Raw genomic sequence first — 21,136 nt, 5'->3', positions numbered from 1 at the left:
TATGTAAATGAATAATTAATAACAACAAAATAATTTTAAAAAAAGCCTTGGAATAATATTCTGACAAATTGAAATAATATATTTCTAATTGCACATAAGTTAATTTTTGAGATCTGAAGGAAGGGCTAAAAATTCGCAATAAATTTTATTCCACAGTATTGGTTTTTTTCCTCTCTTAATTGTATTCTAATTTTGAATATGAATATGTAAAACTCGTTTAGATATTAATGACACTGTTGTTTCAATGAGGCTAACTCGTGTATTTATATTAATTAAACTCTGTTTGAATTCATACCGTACGATCATCAACATCGTAGTTGACGATTCTCATTGTACATTCGTTCGTTGAAGTCCGTAAAACCTTTCCGGAGTCTTAACCATTGCAGAAAGAACAATTACCGATAAGAAAAAAAATTTTTAATTGTTTTTCCGCGTACGTTTACAGATATTTTTTTTCTATTTCTTTTTTATTTTCTCCGTGTACACCTACGCGGAACGAAGTCACAGAGGACACGCATGTTGAATCTATGATCAAAGTAACCGTGACCGTCATAAAATCGTTCTTCCACTCATCCCATCTTCCACTTCAATTCGATCGTAATTTTACATTTTACATTACAAACCCTTTTCCTGTTATTTTAACGAGAAAAATAATATTGCACCGAAAATACAAGGAAACGTTTATTTATTTTTTTTATTGTTTATTGTTTTATGTATTAGTCCTTAAAGTTTCTTGTTTTTTCTTACGTGTACGAAATTGCGCGCACATTATTCAGTCAAATAGACAGTAAAATAAACAAATTTTGTCCATATACAAATGGATTAAGAAAAAGAAAAAAAAAAGTATTGCCAAATATTTTTTTTCCTGGAATATGAAAGAGAAAGATAAACGAAAAAGTAAGTACGATTTGACCGTCAGTGTCATTCATGTTTCAAGGGAATTGCAATGAGTGAGTAAGAAAGAAAGCAAGAAAGAGAGAGAAAGAGATGGTTTGGTTCAGTGGACAAGATCGATTGACAAAAGATAGAAGGTATGAGAGTAAGTAAGAACAGAAAAAGAAAGAGAAAGAGAGAATGAGAGAGAGAGAGAGAGAGAGAGAGAGAGAAGTAATACTGGACGATAGCCGGTTCTCTGAATGGACTGAAAAATAAGATAAAGAGAAATAATGTAGTTGGTATAAACGTGATGCGAATGAGAGAGAAAGAGAAAGAGAGAAAGAGAGGGAGTAAGGGGCCAGGTGAGGAGAGAATGTCTCGTTCCATCTCTTTCCTTCTTTCTCTTTAAATCGTTCTCAGGTAGAAGAGAAGAAGGATGCTGCGCTGACGTGTTTCGGGAGTCCGCAGATGCTTTTTGGGGGAGAGAAGGGAGGATGAGGTGAAGCCGATGGCCGATGACTGGCCTGCTGCTGTTGCTGCTGTTACTGTTACTGTTACTGTTGCTGATGCTGTTTCTATTGCTGCTAGCCAACAGTATCCAAGCACGGGATATCCTTGCTAAACTTTTCTTCTTCGTCTTCTTTTTTTATTCTTCTTTTTCTGCTTCTTCTTCTTCTTCTTCTTCTTCTTCTCTCATTCTAGTTCTTTTTTTATTTTATTTTCTTATGGTGAAAAGAGCGAGAGAGATGGATGGATTCGTGCTGGTTTCAACGAAAACCCATGAACGTTATATATTTATTTTTTTTTTTTTCTTCTTCTTCTCATTTTTTTTTTCCTTAATAATAGGAGCGGCCTCTTTTTCTCGTACACCGGCTAAGGCCACCAAGGGCCAACTCGTTTCCTACGTGACGATCATCCTAAGTAGCCACCTAAACGCACCGCTCTCATAGATTAGGAATGAACAAATCTCACCAAGCCCTTTTTATTCTTCTCTAAGAAAGATAAGTTCTCTCTTAACGAGTTTAATAGAAAATATCTTTGGTATATTATCTGTTATGGTCATGGATCATTTTAATCTTGTATCTTTTTTTTTCTTTTTTTCTTTTTTTACACAATTGGATCACGTGTTTTTTTTTTTTTTTGTATTTGATGATTAGGTTCACGAGATCAGAAAGCTCGTCATTTTCTCATTAATTGATCATTTTCAATTGTAATTTGAAATTTCTGATTTTATTTTCGATAGAAAAAGTGATCCTTTTTTTAATTTTTTTTAATAATTGGATCACATGTTTGATATCTTTTGTCGACATACAATTTTTAATCGATTGCTCGTCATATATATGTCTCATGAATTTCGATCACGAATTTATACTTCATGAAAAAGTGATAGCTTTTTAAATAATTGGATCACATAAGAATATTGGTTTATTTTTTTTTTTTTTGTGATAAAATTTTAAATTGATTGCTCGTCAGATTCTTTCATATGAATTTCAATCACGAATTAATGTCTCGCGAAAAAATGATAACTTTTTACAATATTTCGCGATCGTATAAATATATTTATTTTGTTAATTAAATTTTTAATGGAACGCTCGTTAAATTCTCTCATGATTTTCATTCATAAATTTATGCTTTACGAAAAAGTGAACTTTATAAAGAATCGTATCTCATAGGTTTATTTACTTATTGATAAAACTTCATATTCCTGTGAAACCAATCACAAATTCGATTTTTTTTTACAATTTAAGAAAAAAGTTATCAAGAAAAATAAAATATTTGATATTTAATAAGAGATTGTTATAATTAAACGCGATAACTATCATTGCGTATATTATCTCGAGTTCAATGCACAATAAGTTGATAAGGTTAACTGATAAAAATAAGACAGAAGAACTAAAGAATACAACGGAAAACTTTTTATCAGAGAATCGCATTTACTTATCAACATACACACCTATATGCGTACAATTTTTCATAGTGTTAACTTTTGATTTGACTTGGTGATTCGAGAATGTGATATCAAATGGTTAGACTCTTCGTGATTTTTATAAAACGTTCAATGTCTCTCTTTGCGTTTGCATTTTTATCGGCACAATCGTTCACGTAGACCAAATAGAATCTTTTTTTTCCACATATATATTCTAATATTTTAATTTTATTTAAATACACAATGTTTGGGGAATAATTAAAATTTGATTAAAAATACTTGGAAAATAAATAATTTGTTTTAATAAACAATTATAGAATCCTAAGTTCAAATTCGATTGCACATCAAATGACTTATTCACAAATTTTAATTATCTTTAAATAAGCGTTTTTGAAAGAAACTTAATTTCAAAATTTGTATTAATAGATTAATGGACAAGTTATGACCCCACCAATGATTTTTTGATTTCTAATATCATCTTGATGAAAAAGTTAAAGTTAAAGGAAAAGAGGGAAGACATAATCATGCGTAATATGCGAGACACCTCGTATACGTGTATGTTGAACTAGTGTATTAGTTAGTTTTAATACCCATCATCATGTTGCGTAACGCGATAGGCATTACAAGGACCCATGTATTTCCCCTTGAAACGTTTGTTTTTTTTCCTTTAACTTTCGCGTCGGACAATCCGTTAAAAATTCGTATTCAAATGAACGTACGTTTTAAAATTACTCGCGTTTTCGATAGACGAACGAGTTGAATTATTTATCGATTGCGAACTAAGGTATTTTTCTATGGAAAACTGTTTACCCGTTAACATTAGTTCGCCGTTAGAAACGAATAGAAATCGTTGTTGCATTTCCACACATTAGAACATTCAAAATAATTTGTTTCTTTTCCTACAACATTGAAATATTACAATTAAATAAAATACATATGGATGGGTTGAAAAGTTTTGAGTCTAATATAGAAACCATTTTCTTTTAGGGCAAACTCACTATTATCATAAAAAAAAGTTTGATGCTCAATACTTTTCAACTCACTCTTGTATAATATTTAATATTAATAAAAAAACATTATATTTTTTATAACATATATTAATAATAATAATAATTAATATACTGCAGAATGTTATTGTCATCAAAATGTATATTATTATCAAATAAATATATAATAGATATATTACAAAAATATTTTATATGCGTATTAACCTTTAATTTTGTATTAATTTTCTTAAGCCTTTGAGCAAGAATGATTATTAATAAAGAAATGTATGTAACATTATGTATATATATATATATAATTATTATTATTATTACAAGAAAAAAGTCATTCTTATGAAGTGAAAGATAGATACAAGATAATAAAGTTAGTTAATTACAAAAACCAGTTAATACCTTGAAGCATAAGTAATAAAAAATCCATTGGAATGGCATATAAGTATACACTTACATGCATACGTATTAAAGGTGCGAAGGACGTGCGTGTAAAAAGGGGGTCAAGTTTTTATCGATAACTAACGTTTCCTAGTGTTTTCCGATTTATCGAGTTCAATTATTTTCTCAATTTTTAGGTCGAATACGAATGCGTATATTTGTAGATAAATTTCGTCAAGTGGGTTAAAATTATCACAGGCATAGAACACACACACACACACACACATACATATATTCGCTCATATTCTACATTTATACGTAGACACACTTTGTATGTAGAATATAATACGTAAGTTAGGAATATTTTATCTATGGTTGTTGCGTCACAAGTGTGTGTATCCCGCTTTAACCCACTAATTAAGTAATTGAGCTTTATTAGCAGAAGAGTGGGAGAAAATGTCAGCATATATGGGAGGTCAACCCGCATGAGAAAAACTTTTTGGATAGGAAGATTCATTCTCATTCTATTTCTCTCTCTCTCTCTCTCTCTCTCTCTTCCTAATGTTTCAATCTTTCTTTTTATCTCTCTATCTCTTCGAAGAATTTTCTAAGATTATCTCTCGAATGAACACCAGTTTAAATATATATCTATATATATATATATATGTGTGTGTATTACCTGCATCGGTCAATCAGAATGTTAGAAAGGACGTTAGAAATAACGTCAGAAAAGCTGTTAGAAACTATGAGGAAATGCGATACCACTCGTCTCGAGTTAAACTGAACGAGCGCATGGTTAACTGATTTCGAAGCTTGAACTCTGGATATTTTGGACATGGATATATATTTCACCTACACGCACACATAAATACACATACTTTGGAATTTCGGTTCATTCCGGTGCATCGTCATCGTTCAAATTCACACTTTGGAGAATCCGTATATTTTCATCTATATAATAATTTATTTCATAGTTATTATTTTTCTCGCGTGTATAATTAAATTATTGTAATAAATCTTTTTACTCAATTTGTTGTTATTTTTTCTTATTAAAAAGAAAAAAATTAAAAAAAAAGAAAAGAAAAAATAATAAAAAAAGAAAGAAAAACAAGATGATTTTCTTTCCTTTTGGAGAGTTGATACTTTTTATTTTTTTTTTTTATTTTTTAATCTCATTCTCTTAGTTACATTGAATGGAAGAGTATGTACAAGATAAAAGCAAGCAAGTTGCCAGAGCGTGTGTTACGCATTTACATAAGAATCTTATCTCCCCTTCGCGGTAGTAAAACTCGAGCTTTTAAAGTGTGCCGAAGTTCAGAAATAAAATTAGCGAACGATTAATCTCTAATTATGTGTACTACTCTCTCTCTCTCTCTCTCTCTCTCTCTCTCTCTCTCTCTCTTTTTCTTTCTTTTTCTTTATCTCTTTCTCTCGTGTCGCTAAATAAGATGTTATAAAAATGAGTGAAGTCAATGATAGGAAAAGGAAAAGAAAGAAAAAAAAAGAAAACAATAAAATGAGATAGAAAGAGATCAAGCTCACGATTATTGCTCGTTGTCCTCTTTTTCATTTCTAGATAATCACTCTTGTATGTTACTCGTAGAACTAGACGCCGCATTTGACTTTTGCCATCAAACGTCACAGATAAAGATTCTTACGAAATTTTATATGTTATGTAGTATCGTTCAACTATTCCATGCGATTATATTTTCTATTTTTTTTTTATTTATAATTTTTTTTTTCAATTTCAGTAATTTTGTCGTTTGAAAAAAACATTTTCTACAAATAATAGAAAGATATGAAGGTAGATAAAAAAGATACGGCATCGCGTTTGGGCGAGATTAACGCCACACATGCGACATCTTTTTCTTTCTTTTTTTTTTTTTTTTTAAGGATAAATGTATTTCTGGTGAGTGGACAAAAGAGTATAAATCAAATTTGTGGTGTATATACATTACTTATGTTACATTTAAAATATTGAAAATATTTATTAAATATTCCAAAAAGTTCTTGCCATATTAATTAATAGAAATATATGATACAAGGTAACTTAAAATAGTTTTTGATACAATACTATGCAATAAGATTTTTGATATTATAATATACACATACTAGTGTTCAAACTTTAAGAAAAAAAATTAAACTCAACACACACAATCTCCTATATAATTTGAATATTTATTTATTGAAATATAATATAAAACACATATTTCTTATACAAAATATCTGAGATAATCAAGAAAATGTTTGCTGTATTAATTCGACGGAGAAACAAATGACAAAGAATTTGTTTCTGGTTATAACTGATATCATCAACCCCAAAAGTGAATTTGCAACGATTCTTATTAATATTCTTTTACTCAACTATTAAAGATATTATATCCTCTCGCGGTTTAGGATGATATCATTGCCAAAAATTGTTTCGTTATACCACCGGAAACACATATTGTACAATTCGCGGTAGGACTTGCAATGAAGGGAAAGAGAAAACGTAAGAAAACGACGACGACGACGACTTTGCGATGGCATGTGCGTTGTCGACAACGACGATGACGATGACGATGAGACGACGACGACGACGAAAAGAAGTCTTGTGCGTTTATTCTGAGCAGAACCGCAATACAGAATAAGAATAAGAATAAGAAGAAGAAGAGGGCAGCAGCCCGAGACACGATTTTGGTCTCGGTGTTCCCAATTCGTATTTAGGCCGAGCGTGTGTGTCCGCAACTGTCGTAACTCTTACGTTTCCAACCAAGAAAGATGTTTAAAATGTTCAAAACGTTCAAGATGTTCAAAACGTTCCTGAAGTTCATCGTTATATTCTTCCTCTCTTTGTTTTTTTTAATTATTTATTTTTTATTATTTTTTTTTCACTTTTCTCTCTCTCTCTCTCTCTCTCTCTCTCTTTCTCTCTCTGTCTCTCTCTTTTTTTATCTTTCATTTTTATTAGACTTTTATATTGTCTGGTCGATTTGAACAGCTGTGGATCGTTCCACTGGTTAATTTCCAACACTCTCACTTTTATACGTTACTAGTGACATACTTTTTGTTTTCTAGTCGAGTTCCGGATTTTAGACTTAGAATTAGTGTTAGGGACATTTTAATTATAATTTTTGATTTCTTTTTTCTTTTTTTCAAATTGCTATATTTTAGAATAAAGATAATACGATTTATTCTATTTGACATAAATTCAATTCTAGTTTACAAAAAAAAAACCGATGAAATTGTTGATACAAGAATTCTACGAAAAATATCTGATAATCTCAAACGTATAATCATCAGTAAATTAATCGTATTAAGATTATTTATTATAATAAACATTAATTAAATTTAATTGTAAAATACGAATAGTAGGTATGTATAATTAATTGGTAAAAATTATTATTAGTATTTTATTCGAGACACAGATATAACCATTTGTATTTGAAACGTTTTTCTTATCGATTGTTGATCAAACATTTGTATTAGAAAAATTGTTTGGGTGGTATAACTTAAGAACTATTAAAACCATCTCGTCCAGCTGTCGTCCTGGAATTTTAATAGACACCGGACCCGTTGAAAAGCCTCCACCCAAAGGAGGATTTACGAGCATCGGTTTATTTGCAAGGAGCCCAGAATATGAAGGAATACTACTTTCGAAATATATATATATATATAAATTTTATATGTATATGCATATGTTTATATGTGTTATAGGGTTCGATGTAACCACTAAAACGTCAAGACTCTACCAACAAACATCTACGTCAATCTAATAATAATAAGAATTTGATTTTATGCACTTGCATACTTGTTTGTTTTCACAAGACTGAACTAGATCCTACATTTATTTTTGTTCAACAATTTTTTTTGTTTTGTTTCTATCTAATCTTTCATATTTTTATTCCCATGTATTTTGTTCGTGATCATAAAATTTAAATTTAATTTAATTTGATTTAATTAGAATAGAATTGTGTTCAACTAGGTCGTCTATCTTTGTGTTTTAATATTCAATTGAATTTTTATATTGCAAAGATAAAATTTTGATTTTCTAAAAATTGTATACAACAACGTAAAATTGAATTATGAAAATTAGATTAGAATTAAATTGTAATATATATAGAGGATCTGATTATAAGTATAATGTGTATGTTGTATATAATTATAATAGAATTAAATTGTAATAAATTGAACAAGATCGTCCACATAAATTTTTTTTTTTTTAAGATGGAAATTCATTTTAGAATTTGATGCATTCGTGTTTTTTTTTTTTTACTTCATAAATATTATTGTCACAATGGTGTTTTAATATTAGGTCAGATCGGTACAGCTGAAGATCTATAGCACCTACGCCTACGATCATTTTGATTTTTAGTAATCCGAGCCCCATTAATAAACCGCCCACCAGAACACCGTACTTTCGAGAGTTTCGGACTTATCTTGGTAGTTGGTTTGAGATATTTTTAGAGCTGGTTTAAAAACATTCACACTGACTACTCGTTGAACCATCATCATCATCGACGTGTTTTGTGTTTTATACTTGTTAAAACGCATATGTTATTACTTTTTCTCTTTCTTTATCACGTAGTAATTTTCAAATTTATCGATCAATTTGCAAATAACGCATGTTACGTATATAAAAAAAAAAAGATTAATTAAAACATGTACTACTATTAATCTAACATGATTTTTAGATTATTCGAGTTGATCGATTAACCGTGACAAAAAAAGATATTATTTTATCGTAGAGATAAATTAATTTTTTCAACTAATAAATTGTCTATTCTATAGATTAGTACGAACACTTACAAAACTGTATTACTTATATAAGTGTTGCAACATTAGTCAAGCGAAAGTAATAGGAATGATTACACTCTGACGTACACTGCGTTCAATTTGTTTTCATAGTTCACAATATGACTCATTGTCGATATAATCCTTATGGTTATTCTCATGGTTATGTTTATAAGAGATGGATAAAAAAGTAATATATAAACAAAAATTAAAATAATAAAGAAGAAAATATGCATTTTTTAGTATAAATGTAAGAAATAAAAATAAGATGCATTTGTATACTCCTTTAAAAAAAGAAGGAAAAAAAAAAGGAAAATCGACTAAAACAGGATCTTTCCATTTGTTATCTGTTTAGTAATCTACTAGTCTTTTGTGTTCTGTGTAAGAAAGAGAAAGATAGATAGATCGAATGAGATCGGTTAACGAGCTCTTACAACCCACGCGACACTTCTCTTTTTCCTTCAATACACATATACAAATACATTTTATGTGTAAAGTATGTATACACATAGAGAGATACTTAAAACAACAACACATTCACTCACCTTCACCTTCATAAACGTGTACTCTGCGTACCTTTACCTTCGTTATTAAGCAGTGGGACGAAAGTTAAACCTAAGATAGTTGGACGGAATGATCAGTCCGCATCCGGTCACGCATCCGGTACTTCGAAGAACCAATCCGACGTGGTAGATCGATTTTTGTCTGAGTTATATGTGTTGTCCCTTTTAACGATCCGCCATCATCATTGCTGCGACCATCAACCATCAACCATCCCCTATCGTTGAATTTGTCCGGCGAACTGATTGGCCCAAGTTTAGAATTATAATTGAGTCTAGTTATGCGGAAATTTATTTTACTTCTTTGTTATAGGAGAAGTCGAAGTCTATTTAATTCGAAGATTTTTATTTATTTATTTATTTATTTTGTTAAAAGAAATAAGTTGGCTTATTTTTATTCGAGTTTTTAACACGGTTATGTGTTACGTTTTATTATTTTGCGTAACAAAATTGTGGAAATTAATTTGTATTTAATTAATATTCTTACGCGCGTAATTTATAAGGTTGGTAAATTTTTCTGCATAATTTCTGACCTAATTTATATCTTCCCTTATTTTTTTTTACTGTCGTCCTTCTGTTCCTTTTTCAGTTTTGATCCTTCCATTTTAGTCCGTTGCCATCTGTTGCCCTTTTCGAAAAAAATCTTCCCAACGATCTCATTTGAATTATATACTCGCTTATGTGCTTCGTATTTTTTTTTCTTTCTTTTTTGTTATTTTTTTGTTTGTTCAAAATTAACTGCGAAAAACAGACTTCATATTTAAATGGAAGGACATCGGTGATCATTATCTTTCATTTTTTTACCGGTATCAGTTGTTTGGATAATTTTTAAAACATTTGCCAGATAAATATTTCAACGTGACCCATCATTTGCAATTTAATTAGACACACAGACACATATAACATAATATATTTTAATTGCATATTTTCCGTATTTTTGTTGATACAGTTGAAGGTCAAATTTTTTGTCTTGTATTTAAATTTTTTTAGTACTTGCGTATCGTGGTTATCGATGAGTATTTGAACATTACTTAACTCTATTTATGGTGTCTTCAATTATGTTAATGTCAGTTACTATCGGTGAATTATTCGTGCGGAAGCAAGTAATATTACTACGTTCCTGTCAACATGTTTTTATCATTTTTTTTCCCTATTCATATTATTTACACGATATCGTAACAATCGATCAATAATTTATCGCTCGAAATACGGTAATAAAGGATTACAAAAAAAAAAAAAAACCAAAAAGAAAATAATAAAAGGAAAAGTTATGCAAAGATAAAACAGAATTAGTAATGAATTAGGATCGATCGATTCAACGATCACCAATCTCTCGTCCAAGTAAAAGAATATAAAATTATTGAAATTTTACTTTTAGAAAATAAAAGCGAAAAGCTTTTAAACTCTTTCCCTTTCTCTTTCCGTCTTCAAATATTTATTCAGTAGAAATCATTGAAGAAAGAAAGAAAGAAAGAAAGAAATAAGGATTCGAATGATCGTAGCGTGGGTGTTAGAAAAGAATAGTTTATCCGATTGAAATTCCAAAAGAGAGGGGAAAAAAAGGAAGGAAGAAAGGAAGAAAGAAAGAAAGAAAGGAAGAAAGAAAGAAAGGAAAAAGGTTTTCGAGAAAAGGTGGTTCTCTCTATGTAATTAGCCATCCTGCTGAAATATAATCTAAAAGTAGAAAATAGTAGAAATAGTAGAAGATAGTAGAAGTAGAATTAGAAGAAAGGAAAAAAGGGTGTCGTCATCTCAGCGGGTAATCGTTATCCCCATATCTTTTTTTTTTCTTTTTTCTTTCTTTTTTTTATTTTTCCACGGTTAACATAAAAGGATGAAAGCCGAAAATTAGTCTGCTTTTATTCTTCTGTTCTTGACGTTTGACTATAATACGTTTCCTACGTATATCTCAATGTAAAATTTAGAAAGAGGATTTATGAGAAAGAGATGAAGAAGAAAATGATAAAATAGTAGATCGAGTTAGGGTTGGTAGTGTATAGTGGGGAATGAGGTTGGAAGTAGTTAGATCGGAAGAAAGGGGTTGGAGGAAATATGGGGGACATGTTTTAACCAAAAAGAAATGCCAGTCACTGTGGCAACTTCTCGGACTACTAACGATTCTCTTCCCCCCCCCCCCGCGCCCTTTCTTTCTTTTCCCCCTTTTTTTTCTTTTTTTTTTTTGTTTTATCCGCCGACAGAAGTTACTCAGTTCTCTTCCTTCATTGAGTATTCAGTCGCCGTGTTCTCATTCTAATTACAAGGAACGCATAAGCAGCTAACGCCCGACCTCGGGAATTACCCCTGTGTCACTTTCTGACAACGATGTAAGCTGATTGTATGTGTGTGTGTGTGTGTGTGAGAGAGAGAGAGAGTTTCTTTCAATGTAACAGATTCTGTTCTTAGTTTTAAAATTAAAAGAAAGAGAGAGAGAGAGGGGAGAAAGAGCAAAAGCCAGTTCCTCGTTATCGAACAAACTCTTCTCGGATATACAACACAACTCAAATGATTATTTACTAAATATTCTCTTTTTTTTTTTCTCTCGGTTCTTTACATGTGCTAAATTTTTGCATATATGTATAGTTCGATAATATACGGCGCCAATACTTTTTTCTTTTTCCCCTTTCATACATAAATGCAAGCTTGGTATTTAACGGGTCAGTAGGGGAGTCTTTTTTTTTTTTACATATTTTTAAATATATTCATTTCTATTTATAATAAAATATTTGTATGTAATATAAATGAGATTAAAATACATTTTATATTGATAAATATTTATATTATAATATAATATAGAATTGATTAATTAATATATTTGTATTTATTATTTAATTATTTAATTATTGCATACGGTGTGTTTTGTTCGAACAATGTTGTTGTGAATCCTACTAATTTTTGAACGCGGGCAAAATCGTTAGTATAATGTGTACATAGTAATTAAAATACTTCTACATATTGATCGTTAATTGTACAAAATATTAATTACAAATATTAATAAAAAAAAAAATTGTGTTGACGTAATAAATTAAAACTTTTAATTGAATACATTTTTTATTCTCATTTACGTAGTCGAGATTAAATATTTTTATGCTTTAACATTCTGTGTAATATAAAAGAATTAAGAAAATAATCATAATTTATTTCGGGATGGTTCTTTTTTTTTTATAAGAATTAATTGAATCTAATCATCGTGTAAAGAAGATGTATAGAGACAATAATTAATTGCTATTAATTGAAATGTCTTTTATATTCGATAGATGAAAATAAATGTTTTGTAAATACTTAGATTAGTCGTTTTATCGAGATTAACGAGCGTAGATTATCTTCCAATAGTTTCCTATCGTGTTAGATCGTAACACTGTTTGATATATCTTCCTTCGAGAATGCGTATCTGTGTGTATGTATGTGTATATATCGAAACGTTGATACTTATATCTATCTCTCCAGAGAAAGTTAGTGAACTTGTACATAATAAGGATGAATGATGGCTTAGGATGATTTTAAGTCTAAATTAGTCGAATATCTCTACCATGTTCGTCAATTATTTTTATTTAACCATAAATTTGTACAGATATTGAATAAATGGTTCTCCAATATCCTTGAAATTGAAACAATGTTCAATATACATACCACATCAATAAATGTATATAGGAATGCATTGTTTGTCGATAGATTTAATCTATTAATAATTATAATTATTATTTGATCACACATTATTATATCCAAAAATTAAAATAAAGTCTCCAAATTTTTTCTGAACTAATCCAATAGAAATAATGCAATTATAATTTCACGTAATGACACTTCACACTTATCTGAACAGCATATGCGCAGATAGTGTTGCATTAAACTATGATTTACATATAAACACACATACATATATAAATAGCCACAAGAATACTTGATCACCTTTTTCAAACGCGATAGAAATAGAATAATACATTATGCTAATGAATCATCAACCGATAACAATTTCTTGAAAAGAAAAAAAAAAAAGAAAGAAAAACTAAAAAACATTTTTCAAGGACGCCTATTTATTTTATCGACAAAATAAAAAATGATCTACATAAGTAACAAGTAAAAAAAGAAACGCGTTACGCAATCTCATGGCCCGTTACTTATGACAAGAACAAAAAGAAAAAGTAAAGGAAGATAACAAAAAAATAAAATAAACGAATAAGTCAAACGATAAGAAAAATAATATTATACACATGTAGGTACATGCAAATTGGTTATCGACTTTTTTTCCTTTTTATTTTTTCTTTTATATATTTTATATACGTTAGCAAACGGTGAAATATAATTTAAAAACGTTTTTTTCGTAATTCGTAAGCGAATTCTTGTATTTCTAGTAATGAAACGGGTTAAACGAAGAAGGGGATCGTGACCTTGTGCATGTAATTAAAATAACACACAACAACACACGTATAAAAGAGACTTATAAGTAAATCGAGACGCGTTAAGCAAACTCATGGCAAACATTTAGCAGTAATGCGAATATACTTTATGGAGAAGAAAATGTGACCCAGTAAGAACATGTGGGGATGTTTCAGACGTTACTGATAAATGAAATTTCTTCTTGGTACTCTCCGAGCTTGGACACGCACGATATGTAAAATGAAGTTCTTCTTGGCACTGTAGAAAACCGGATGTGAATATCCAGTCAATGAATTTGATTTGATCAGAAATTCTCTGAGTAAATTAAGAATAAACACACGTGTTGGTTTGGTTTTATTCATTTGAATTTACGATAATATTATCATCATCATCAATATTAAATTATCTTTCTCTATATTTAATTTTAATGGGATTATTTATAATTTAAATCAGTTATTATTATTAAATTGATATAATTGTGTGTGTATGTGTGTATTTATGATAATTGTAAAAAGTATAATTAATGTTAAGTTGTAATTTTGTTTTTTTGGGGGTTATAGTTTTAACGAGAACATATAAATTATTTTGATAAATTTACTGGCGATTATAATTATAATTATTATAAAATAATTGTTGTGTTATTATACAAAAATTATATTAATTTTAATTTACCTAGTATCAAATTATTGCACTCTTGCTATTACCTGAATTTAATTATAAAAAAAAAATATAAATTATTTTCAATTTTCAATCGTCTTGCATTATATTACATTATATAAAAAATAAGTATAATAAATTTGATTATAATTAATAACGATATAATATAATAATCACGATAAATTTAATTTTACTACTTCCAATCTGAATTAACCAAAGATATTTTAATTTTTGTCTTCAAATCAATCCAATAGAAACAATAGAACTATAATCTTGCATAATTACACTTCGGAGTCTTTTGAATGCTATACGTGGAAAATTTTTGCATTTTAATTAAAGAGGAATATGAATAGGTCGAACGATCTATTGAATCAAACCTTTTCTCTCTGTCTTTTTAATCCTCTCACATCAGTTAAGTTTATCATGCTTTCTAGCGTGCAATACTTATACCACTAGATTAAAGAGGTATTCTCGCGTGTGTGTGTGTGTGTGCTTTGAAATCGTGAGGTATTAGGTCTTCTTGACGTTAGAACAGTTATTAGAAGAGACACTAAAATGGTTTTCTATCTCTCAGTGTCTTTGTCATAGTCTTTCACCAGACACGTTGTATGTCTCACCCTCTTATCTGAGAAAGATAGAGATAGAAGATACTACTCGTCGTTCTTTTTTATTATTTTTTTTTTAAGAACAAGGTCTTTGATAAATGGACGTAACGCTATGCGAGCATAATTCGTTTAATTAAACCGACTACGAGGATGACGTTTTCATCGGCTACGTCAAAGAGACCGCTCGGTTATATTTTCGTGTTCAAAATTTTCTGATAATATCGTCGAGAATAAATGTTACAAAATATTTTCTACGCTATTTATTTGAGTCACCGAGTAATAATATTCGGTAAATTTGTACGAATATAATATCAGTCAGGTTTCTTTTTTTTTATTTTTTTAAATTTCATAATTTTTCTCAATTATCGTTGATGAACATTTTAAGACTGCATAATTGTAGGAATGTTCGTGAGTAGTGCACGAGAGAACAAATATTAAATAAAAGAAATCAAATATAAAATGGAAAAATAAGAATTCGAAAAGTTTTGAAAGAGAAAAATAATAGTTTCTTGCTTTTTTTTTAGTTTTTTTTTTTTTTTTTTAGATAAAATAACAAGAAATTAAAAATTCAAGAAGAAAGATCATAGTTTTCGATAGAAGAAAAATTCATTTTTGAGTTGTTATCATATTCAAATATTATAACAACGTTTAAACATTATCGATCATAATTTGAATATTATTTTTTAAAGTAAAATAAAAGATTAAAAAACAAAAAGAAAAGAAAAGGTCAAAGTTAACGATAGAAAAAAATTCATAATAATAATAATAAAAATAATAATAATAATAATCGTAAGAGATTATTTAAACAAGCAAGATGGAAGATCGTATAAAAACTGAATGAAAGGTACTTTCGTGTGTTGCATTAGGATACGTGAAAGTTTCGAAAGAGATTGCGAGTGTTAGGTTAACAAGCCATTTATTAAAAAATGTTGTCTTAGGAAAAGAGACGAGTTGTTGTTGGTTACATTATTTCTATCTTTCTTACTCTCTCCCTCTTCCTCTTCCTCTCTCTTTTTCTTTTCTTCACTTTTTCTGTGAACGTGTAATTGCGGAAGGTCCGATCGGGGTTAAATACGGCAACACGTTGAAACGATCAACAACGATCGAAGATCGACGATCGAGAAAGGTGTTTCTATTCAAAGTGTTTTCTTTTTACATTCCTAACGTTAATGGTTAAACCTCGTAATCATTTAATAGTCGATTTGAAAAGCCGACCGCTAGTTAGTTATCCCACTATGATAAATATATCGTCTTGCATTATTTTTACGATTAATATTATCATAACCCGACTGTGACTATTTCTAACTTCGAGTAGATAAGTAATTACATTTTAAGATTTTTACAACGTTTATATCAATGTTTTAGAATTTATACAATTAATTATATTGGAATATATTTTGATCATGTTTATAATTCGCGTTTAAAGTTAACGATCGGTAACTAATGATAATTGTTTCTTGCTACTCGATTATTATTATTATTATTATTATTATAATTGTTTTTTTTTTTTTTAGAATTGTTAAATATTTTTTAAAAATATATTACTTTGATGAATTATTATTATACTTAATTAGTAGTATGTAATATGATTAAAAAAAAAAAAATTAGTATATTTGAAATAAAGAACAATTCTATTCTTATTTTACAATATATAGGATTGTTACGAAACTAAAATTGTTATGGTTGTTGAAATAAATTTATCATGGTTAATTTGAAATCATAGTTATACCGTGACGACCATGAAATGTCAAGGAATAAAAAGAGTACAAAGGTGATGACTATGACAATGATAATCATTGCTTTCGCGATGCGCATTTTTATCAATCATGATTGTTACGTCAGAATGGGGAATTGGTGAATAATAAAGAACGGAAGCGTGAAGCGAACCGTTTCGTATTAGCTTACGATAATGCATAATTGTCCTAGATACTCGGATTTTATCTTAATGCGTTTAATTATTTCCTTGAAAAAGACGAAAAAAAAAAAAAAGAAAAAAATATATAATTAAAAAAAATTAACACATAAATATAAGATGAACCAAATGTTCATCATTTTCGAAATTAATTTTAGGATAATCATTTTTTTGACATCGTACAATTACAAGCAATAAGTAAACTTCATTAATACATAATTCGTTAAAGAAAAAATTCGAATGAATCATAATACGAAGATCGTCAAAGAGATTCTCTCAAAAGGGTAACAATAAATTAGATCAACCGCTAGTTAGGCAAAGCTAACATAAAATTTATCTTTTCCCCCCAGGACGTAAAGTAAAACTTGTCAAGTTTACAGAAGATGACGTCACTAGTTAGTACCATCTGCAAGACAGCGTTCGGATGAGCATGAGGTTTTATTTTTTTGTTCGAAATCTTATCGTTCCTCAAGAGCAAAAGTTAAAACCAAGTATATGCGTGAAAATTTCTTTTCGTTTTGTTATAATTTTGTTTTTCTTATCGTATATTACAAAACAAATTTTATATTGATTGATCAATAATAAAATTTCCAAATTTGCGTTCTAACAAAATATTCACAGTTGTTTTAATTTGTTATAATATTATTTATTTATATATATATATATATATATATCTATATATATATCTAATATTAAATAATAAAAGTTATAACAAATAAGTTCAAAAAATAAATAAAACAATACAAAAATACTGCAATGCGTTATATTTATGTAAAATATCGAGTATATATAAATATCTAAAAAAAATAATATTTTAATAATTAAGTTATATATGAATCGATAAAAATAGGAAAAATTATTTATTGCCTAAGCGAGAATGAAAATGGAAAAGAAAAAAAAAGTGTTAAACGTTTTATATTAGTTACGATCGACGAAACGAAAATTTACATTTTAACATTTGCTTGTCTTTTAGAGTTATGCCTCGTAAAAACCAATCTATTTTCGAAGGTTACTATGATGTTGACCGATCAAATGGAGCATACGAATCTTCCTTCTACTTCTTCCCCCTTTATCTTTATTCTATGTAGATCGATGATGTCACGTAGGCCGAGAATATTGACGTATGTGTAGTTGAACGAATGTTTGGAGTATTGGAAGGATGATATCATCTATGTGTCCCGTTTAACGGGAAAGCTTAAAAGAGAAACGTAACCTTAAATTAATATTCGATAATCTCGTCTTCGAATTGTACAAAAAAAATATCATCGCTTCGTTCATTTCGCAAGTCTTTTAATAATATTTTATTTGTTTTATGGTGTATTAAGACAAATAGGTCGGGTTACGTAATAATTTTATCCAATCCTCTAAGTGATTATAAATTATTTAAATATGATATAAGTTCCATAATATTTCGTGATATATATATAATATATTAAAAAACAATTATTAAAAATATTTAAAATTTTATTATATTGGAATTATATAAATTTAAGCAATAATTAAATAATATTTATTATACTAATTAATTATTAAATAAGCCGTAAGAACAAAATTGTTAACAAAGAATACAAAAATAAGTGCAGTAACGAAATATAATAAACTGACGTTTTATTTATTTTGTTAAAAATGAAAAAATCTTCCAATCAATTTTACATAATTTTTAAGAAGATCATCGAAGATGAACAATTTTATATATATTTAATTATTGTCCCAAACGATAATACGCTCGAATAATATACGCGATAATTATCATAAATAATACGACAGAAAGAAGAAGATAAAAATTATAGAATTTTTCTTTCGTTAGTTGATAACAGTGAACAATAAAACGTAAAAAAAGAAAAAAAAAATATCTCCCGTATCGTTTGTTTACCGGTTAAAGTCGAGGAAGAAGAAGTAATAGCAATCGAGTATTTAGTGGGACAGAAGATATCGCTTTTAGATTATTATGACTTTCTTAAAAACGTTATTGTATTCTTGTTGGTAATGCGAAAACGCAACGAACGAATCAATATCGCAATAACGATAGACATTATTCGAGAAGACAAGTGCAATCAACCGTACGATGCCCTGCAAAATGTGCGAGACATGGTTTAATTAATATTCAGATCAGCAAATATAATATGCAAGTTTATTTCATATCATATATATTCATATACATTTTATTTCATTTTAATTATTTACCATTTAACAATAAATTATATCGTTTGATTAGATTCCTATAATCCTCGTTATTTATTATATAATTATTATTATTATTGTTATTGATCTAATAAGTTGAAAATATAATTCTGACACGTTTATACGGTTGATATTTAAATATTGTAATAATTGTAGAAATTTTTGTATGTCATATATTGTGTCTGACTATATATTATAATTTTATTAATTATTATTGTTATCATCATTATTTTTATATTGTTTGTGTTCAAATAATAATTATTGGTTAAAAATATTTGTCGTATGAATACAGGATTGTTGGATTCATTGGCATGAGAAATATATACTTTTATTTTTTATTTCTTGATAAATGACTTAACGATGCATCATGATAATATGACCATTGCATTTGACTTTCTTTTATTTTCGTGATAGAATGGCACGGAATGTCTGATCGTAGCTTGGTAGTAACTTTATGGAATTGCACAATGCCTTGTCATTTCACGTTTTCTCCTGTGAGCGTTCGAGCGTGCTCAAGATCTTAACGTTCGATCGTACTTTTGAAACTTCGATAGGAACATAGTTTCTACTCTCTCTCTCTCTCTCTCTCTTTATAAACTACGTATGCAAATAATAATAATAATAATGCATTAAGAAGTCCAATTTAACGCGTTAACTGCCAAAGTAATATTACATAAGTCGATTTATTCGTCTAATATATTTTTTATCTAACATTTTTTTGTTGTTTTATTATTAGATCAAATTATTATATATTACTCGTATTATAAAAATCTAACGTTTATATTTCATTTTAATTAAATATACATTTATTTATATATTAAATAGTTTTATAATATATTAAACGATATGTAAAGAGAGGAAAAGAGAGAGTGAAAAAGAATTCATAGTTGATCGACACTTGAACGAAATTATAGAAAGTCTAGTGTTAGTTGTGTGTGTATATATGTATGTATGAGATACGTCAATCAATAATTATAGCGAGATGCGTTTTTTTTTTTATAGAAGGATGAATGGGGATGTGACATACTTTAATTGTAACAGTCTTGACACACCTTAAATGATTATTAATTAATCGAAAGAATGTATATTGTAGTCCAAAAGCACAAAATATAAGTTCTCTTCGAAATCCACCGTTAGACTGACACGTTTATGAAAGACAATCAAAATTCTAATTGTTTATATGACTTTACGAAAGTTGCATATGATATAGCGCACATAATATTCAAAATGAATAGAATAAAAAATTATAACATTCCGTCCTTTTCGCATTATTGTAAATTTTTACGTAATTGTTTAAACTAAAGTATATTTGTTTTAACATTCCTCAGCGCAGTGATGATTTCAACGGTAAAATATTTGTCTAATAGAATATATCAAGTAGAAATTATATATATTAATAAATATGTGTAATGTTTAATAAATGTATATGTGTTTGAATAATCTAAAATATAAGTAGAGTACATTAGAATATTGGACATACCTTAAATGATTGCTAATTAATCGAAAATAATGTTAATTGTAGTTCAGAAACACGGAGAATAAGTTTAACGTACCATCCTCTTCGAAATCAAACAATAAACTGAGTCTTTAGTCCTCTGTGAAAATTCTTTTATTTAATTTTATTTATTTCACTTTCCCCGAAGGTTACATATGTATGTATAACGAAAACAATATTTAAAAAGTCATATAAATAACTTTTAATAAAAGAACTTTTACAGAGGACAAACGACTCAGTTTATTGTTTGATTTCGAAGAAGATGGTATGTTGAACTTATTTTCCGTGCTTCTGGACTACAATTAACATTATTTTCGATTAATTACTAATCATTTAAGGTATGTCCAATACTCTAATGTATTCTATTATTATTTAAGATTGTTTTAATTAAAATACATTT

The 21,136-nt window shown here is 28.5% G+C and overlaps 1 protein-coding gene across 2 annotated transcripts in view; it reads left to right on the top strand.

Moving 5' to 3' along the window:
- The window catches only part of LOC106785918 (protein amalgam-like), a 72,993-nt gene that overhangs the window by 457 nt on the left and 51,400 nt on the right, over nt 1-21,136 (top strand). The window lies entirely within an intron of this gene.

Source organism: Polistes canadensis, unplaced genomic scaffold (genome assembly GCF_001313835.1).
Source record: "Polistes canadensis isolate GaletaPanama2010 unplaced genomic scaffold, ASM131383v1 scaffold_59, whole genome shotgun sequence".
Classification (NCBI taxonomy): Eukaryota; Metazoa; Arthropoda; class Insecta; order Hymenoptera; family Vespidae; genus Polistes; species Polistes canadensis.
The sequence above is the reverse complement of the archived record's forward strand: the minus strand, read 5'-3'. Positions and strand labels throughout refer to the sequence as shown.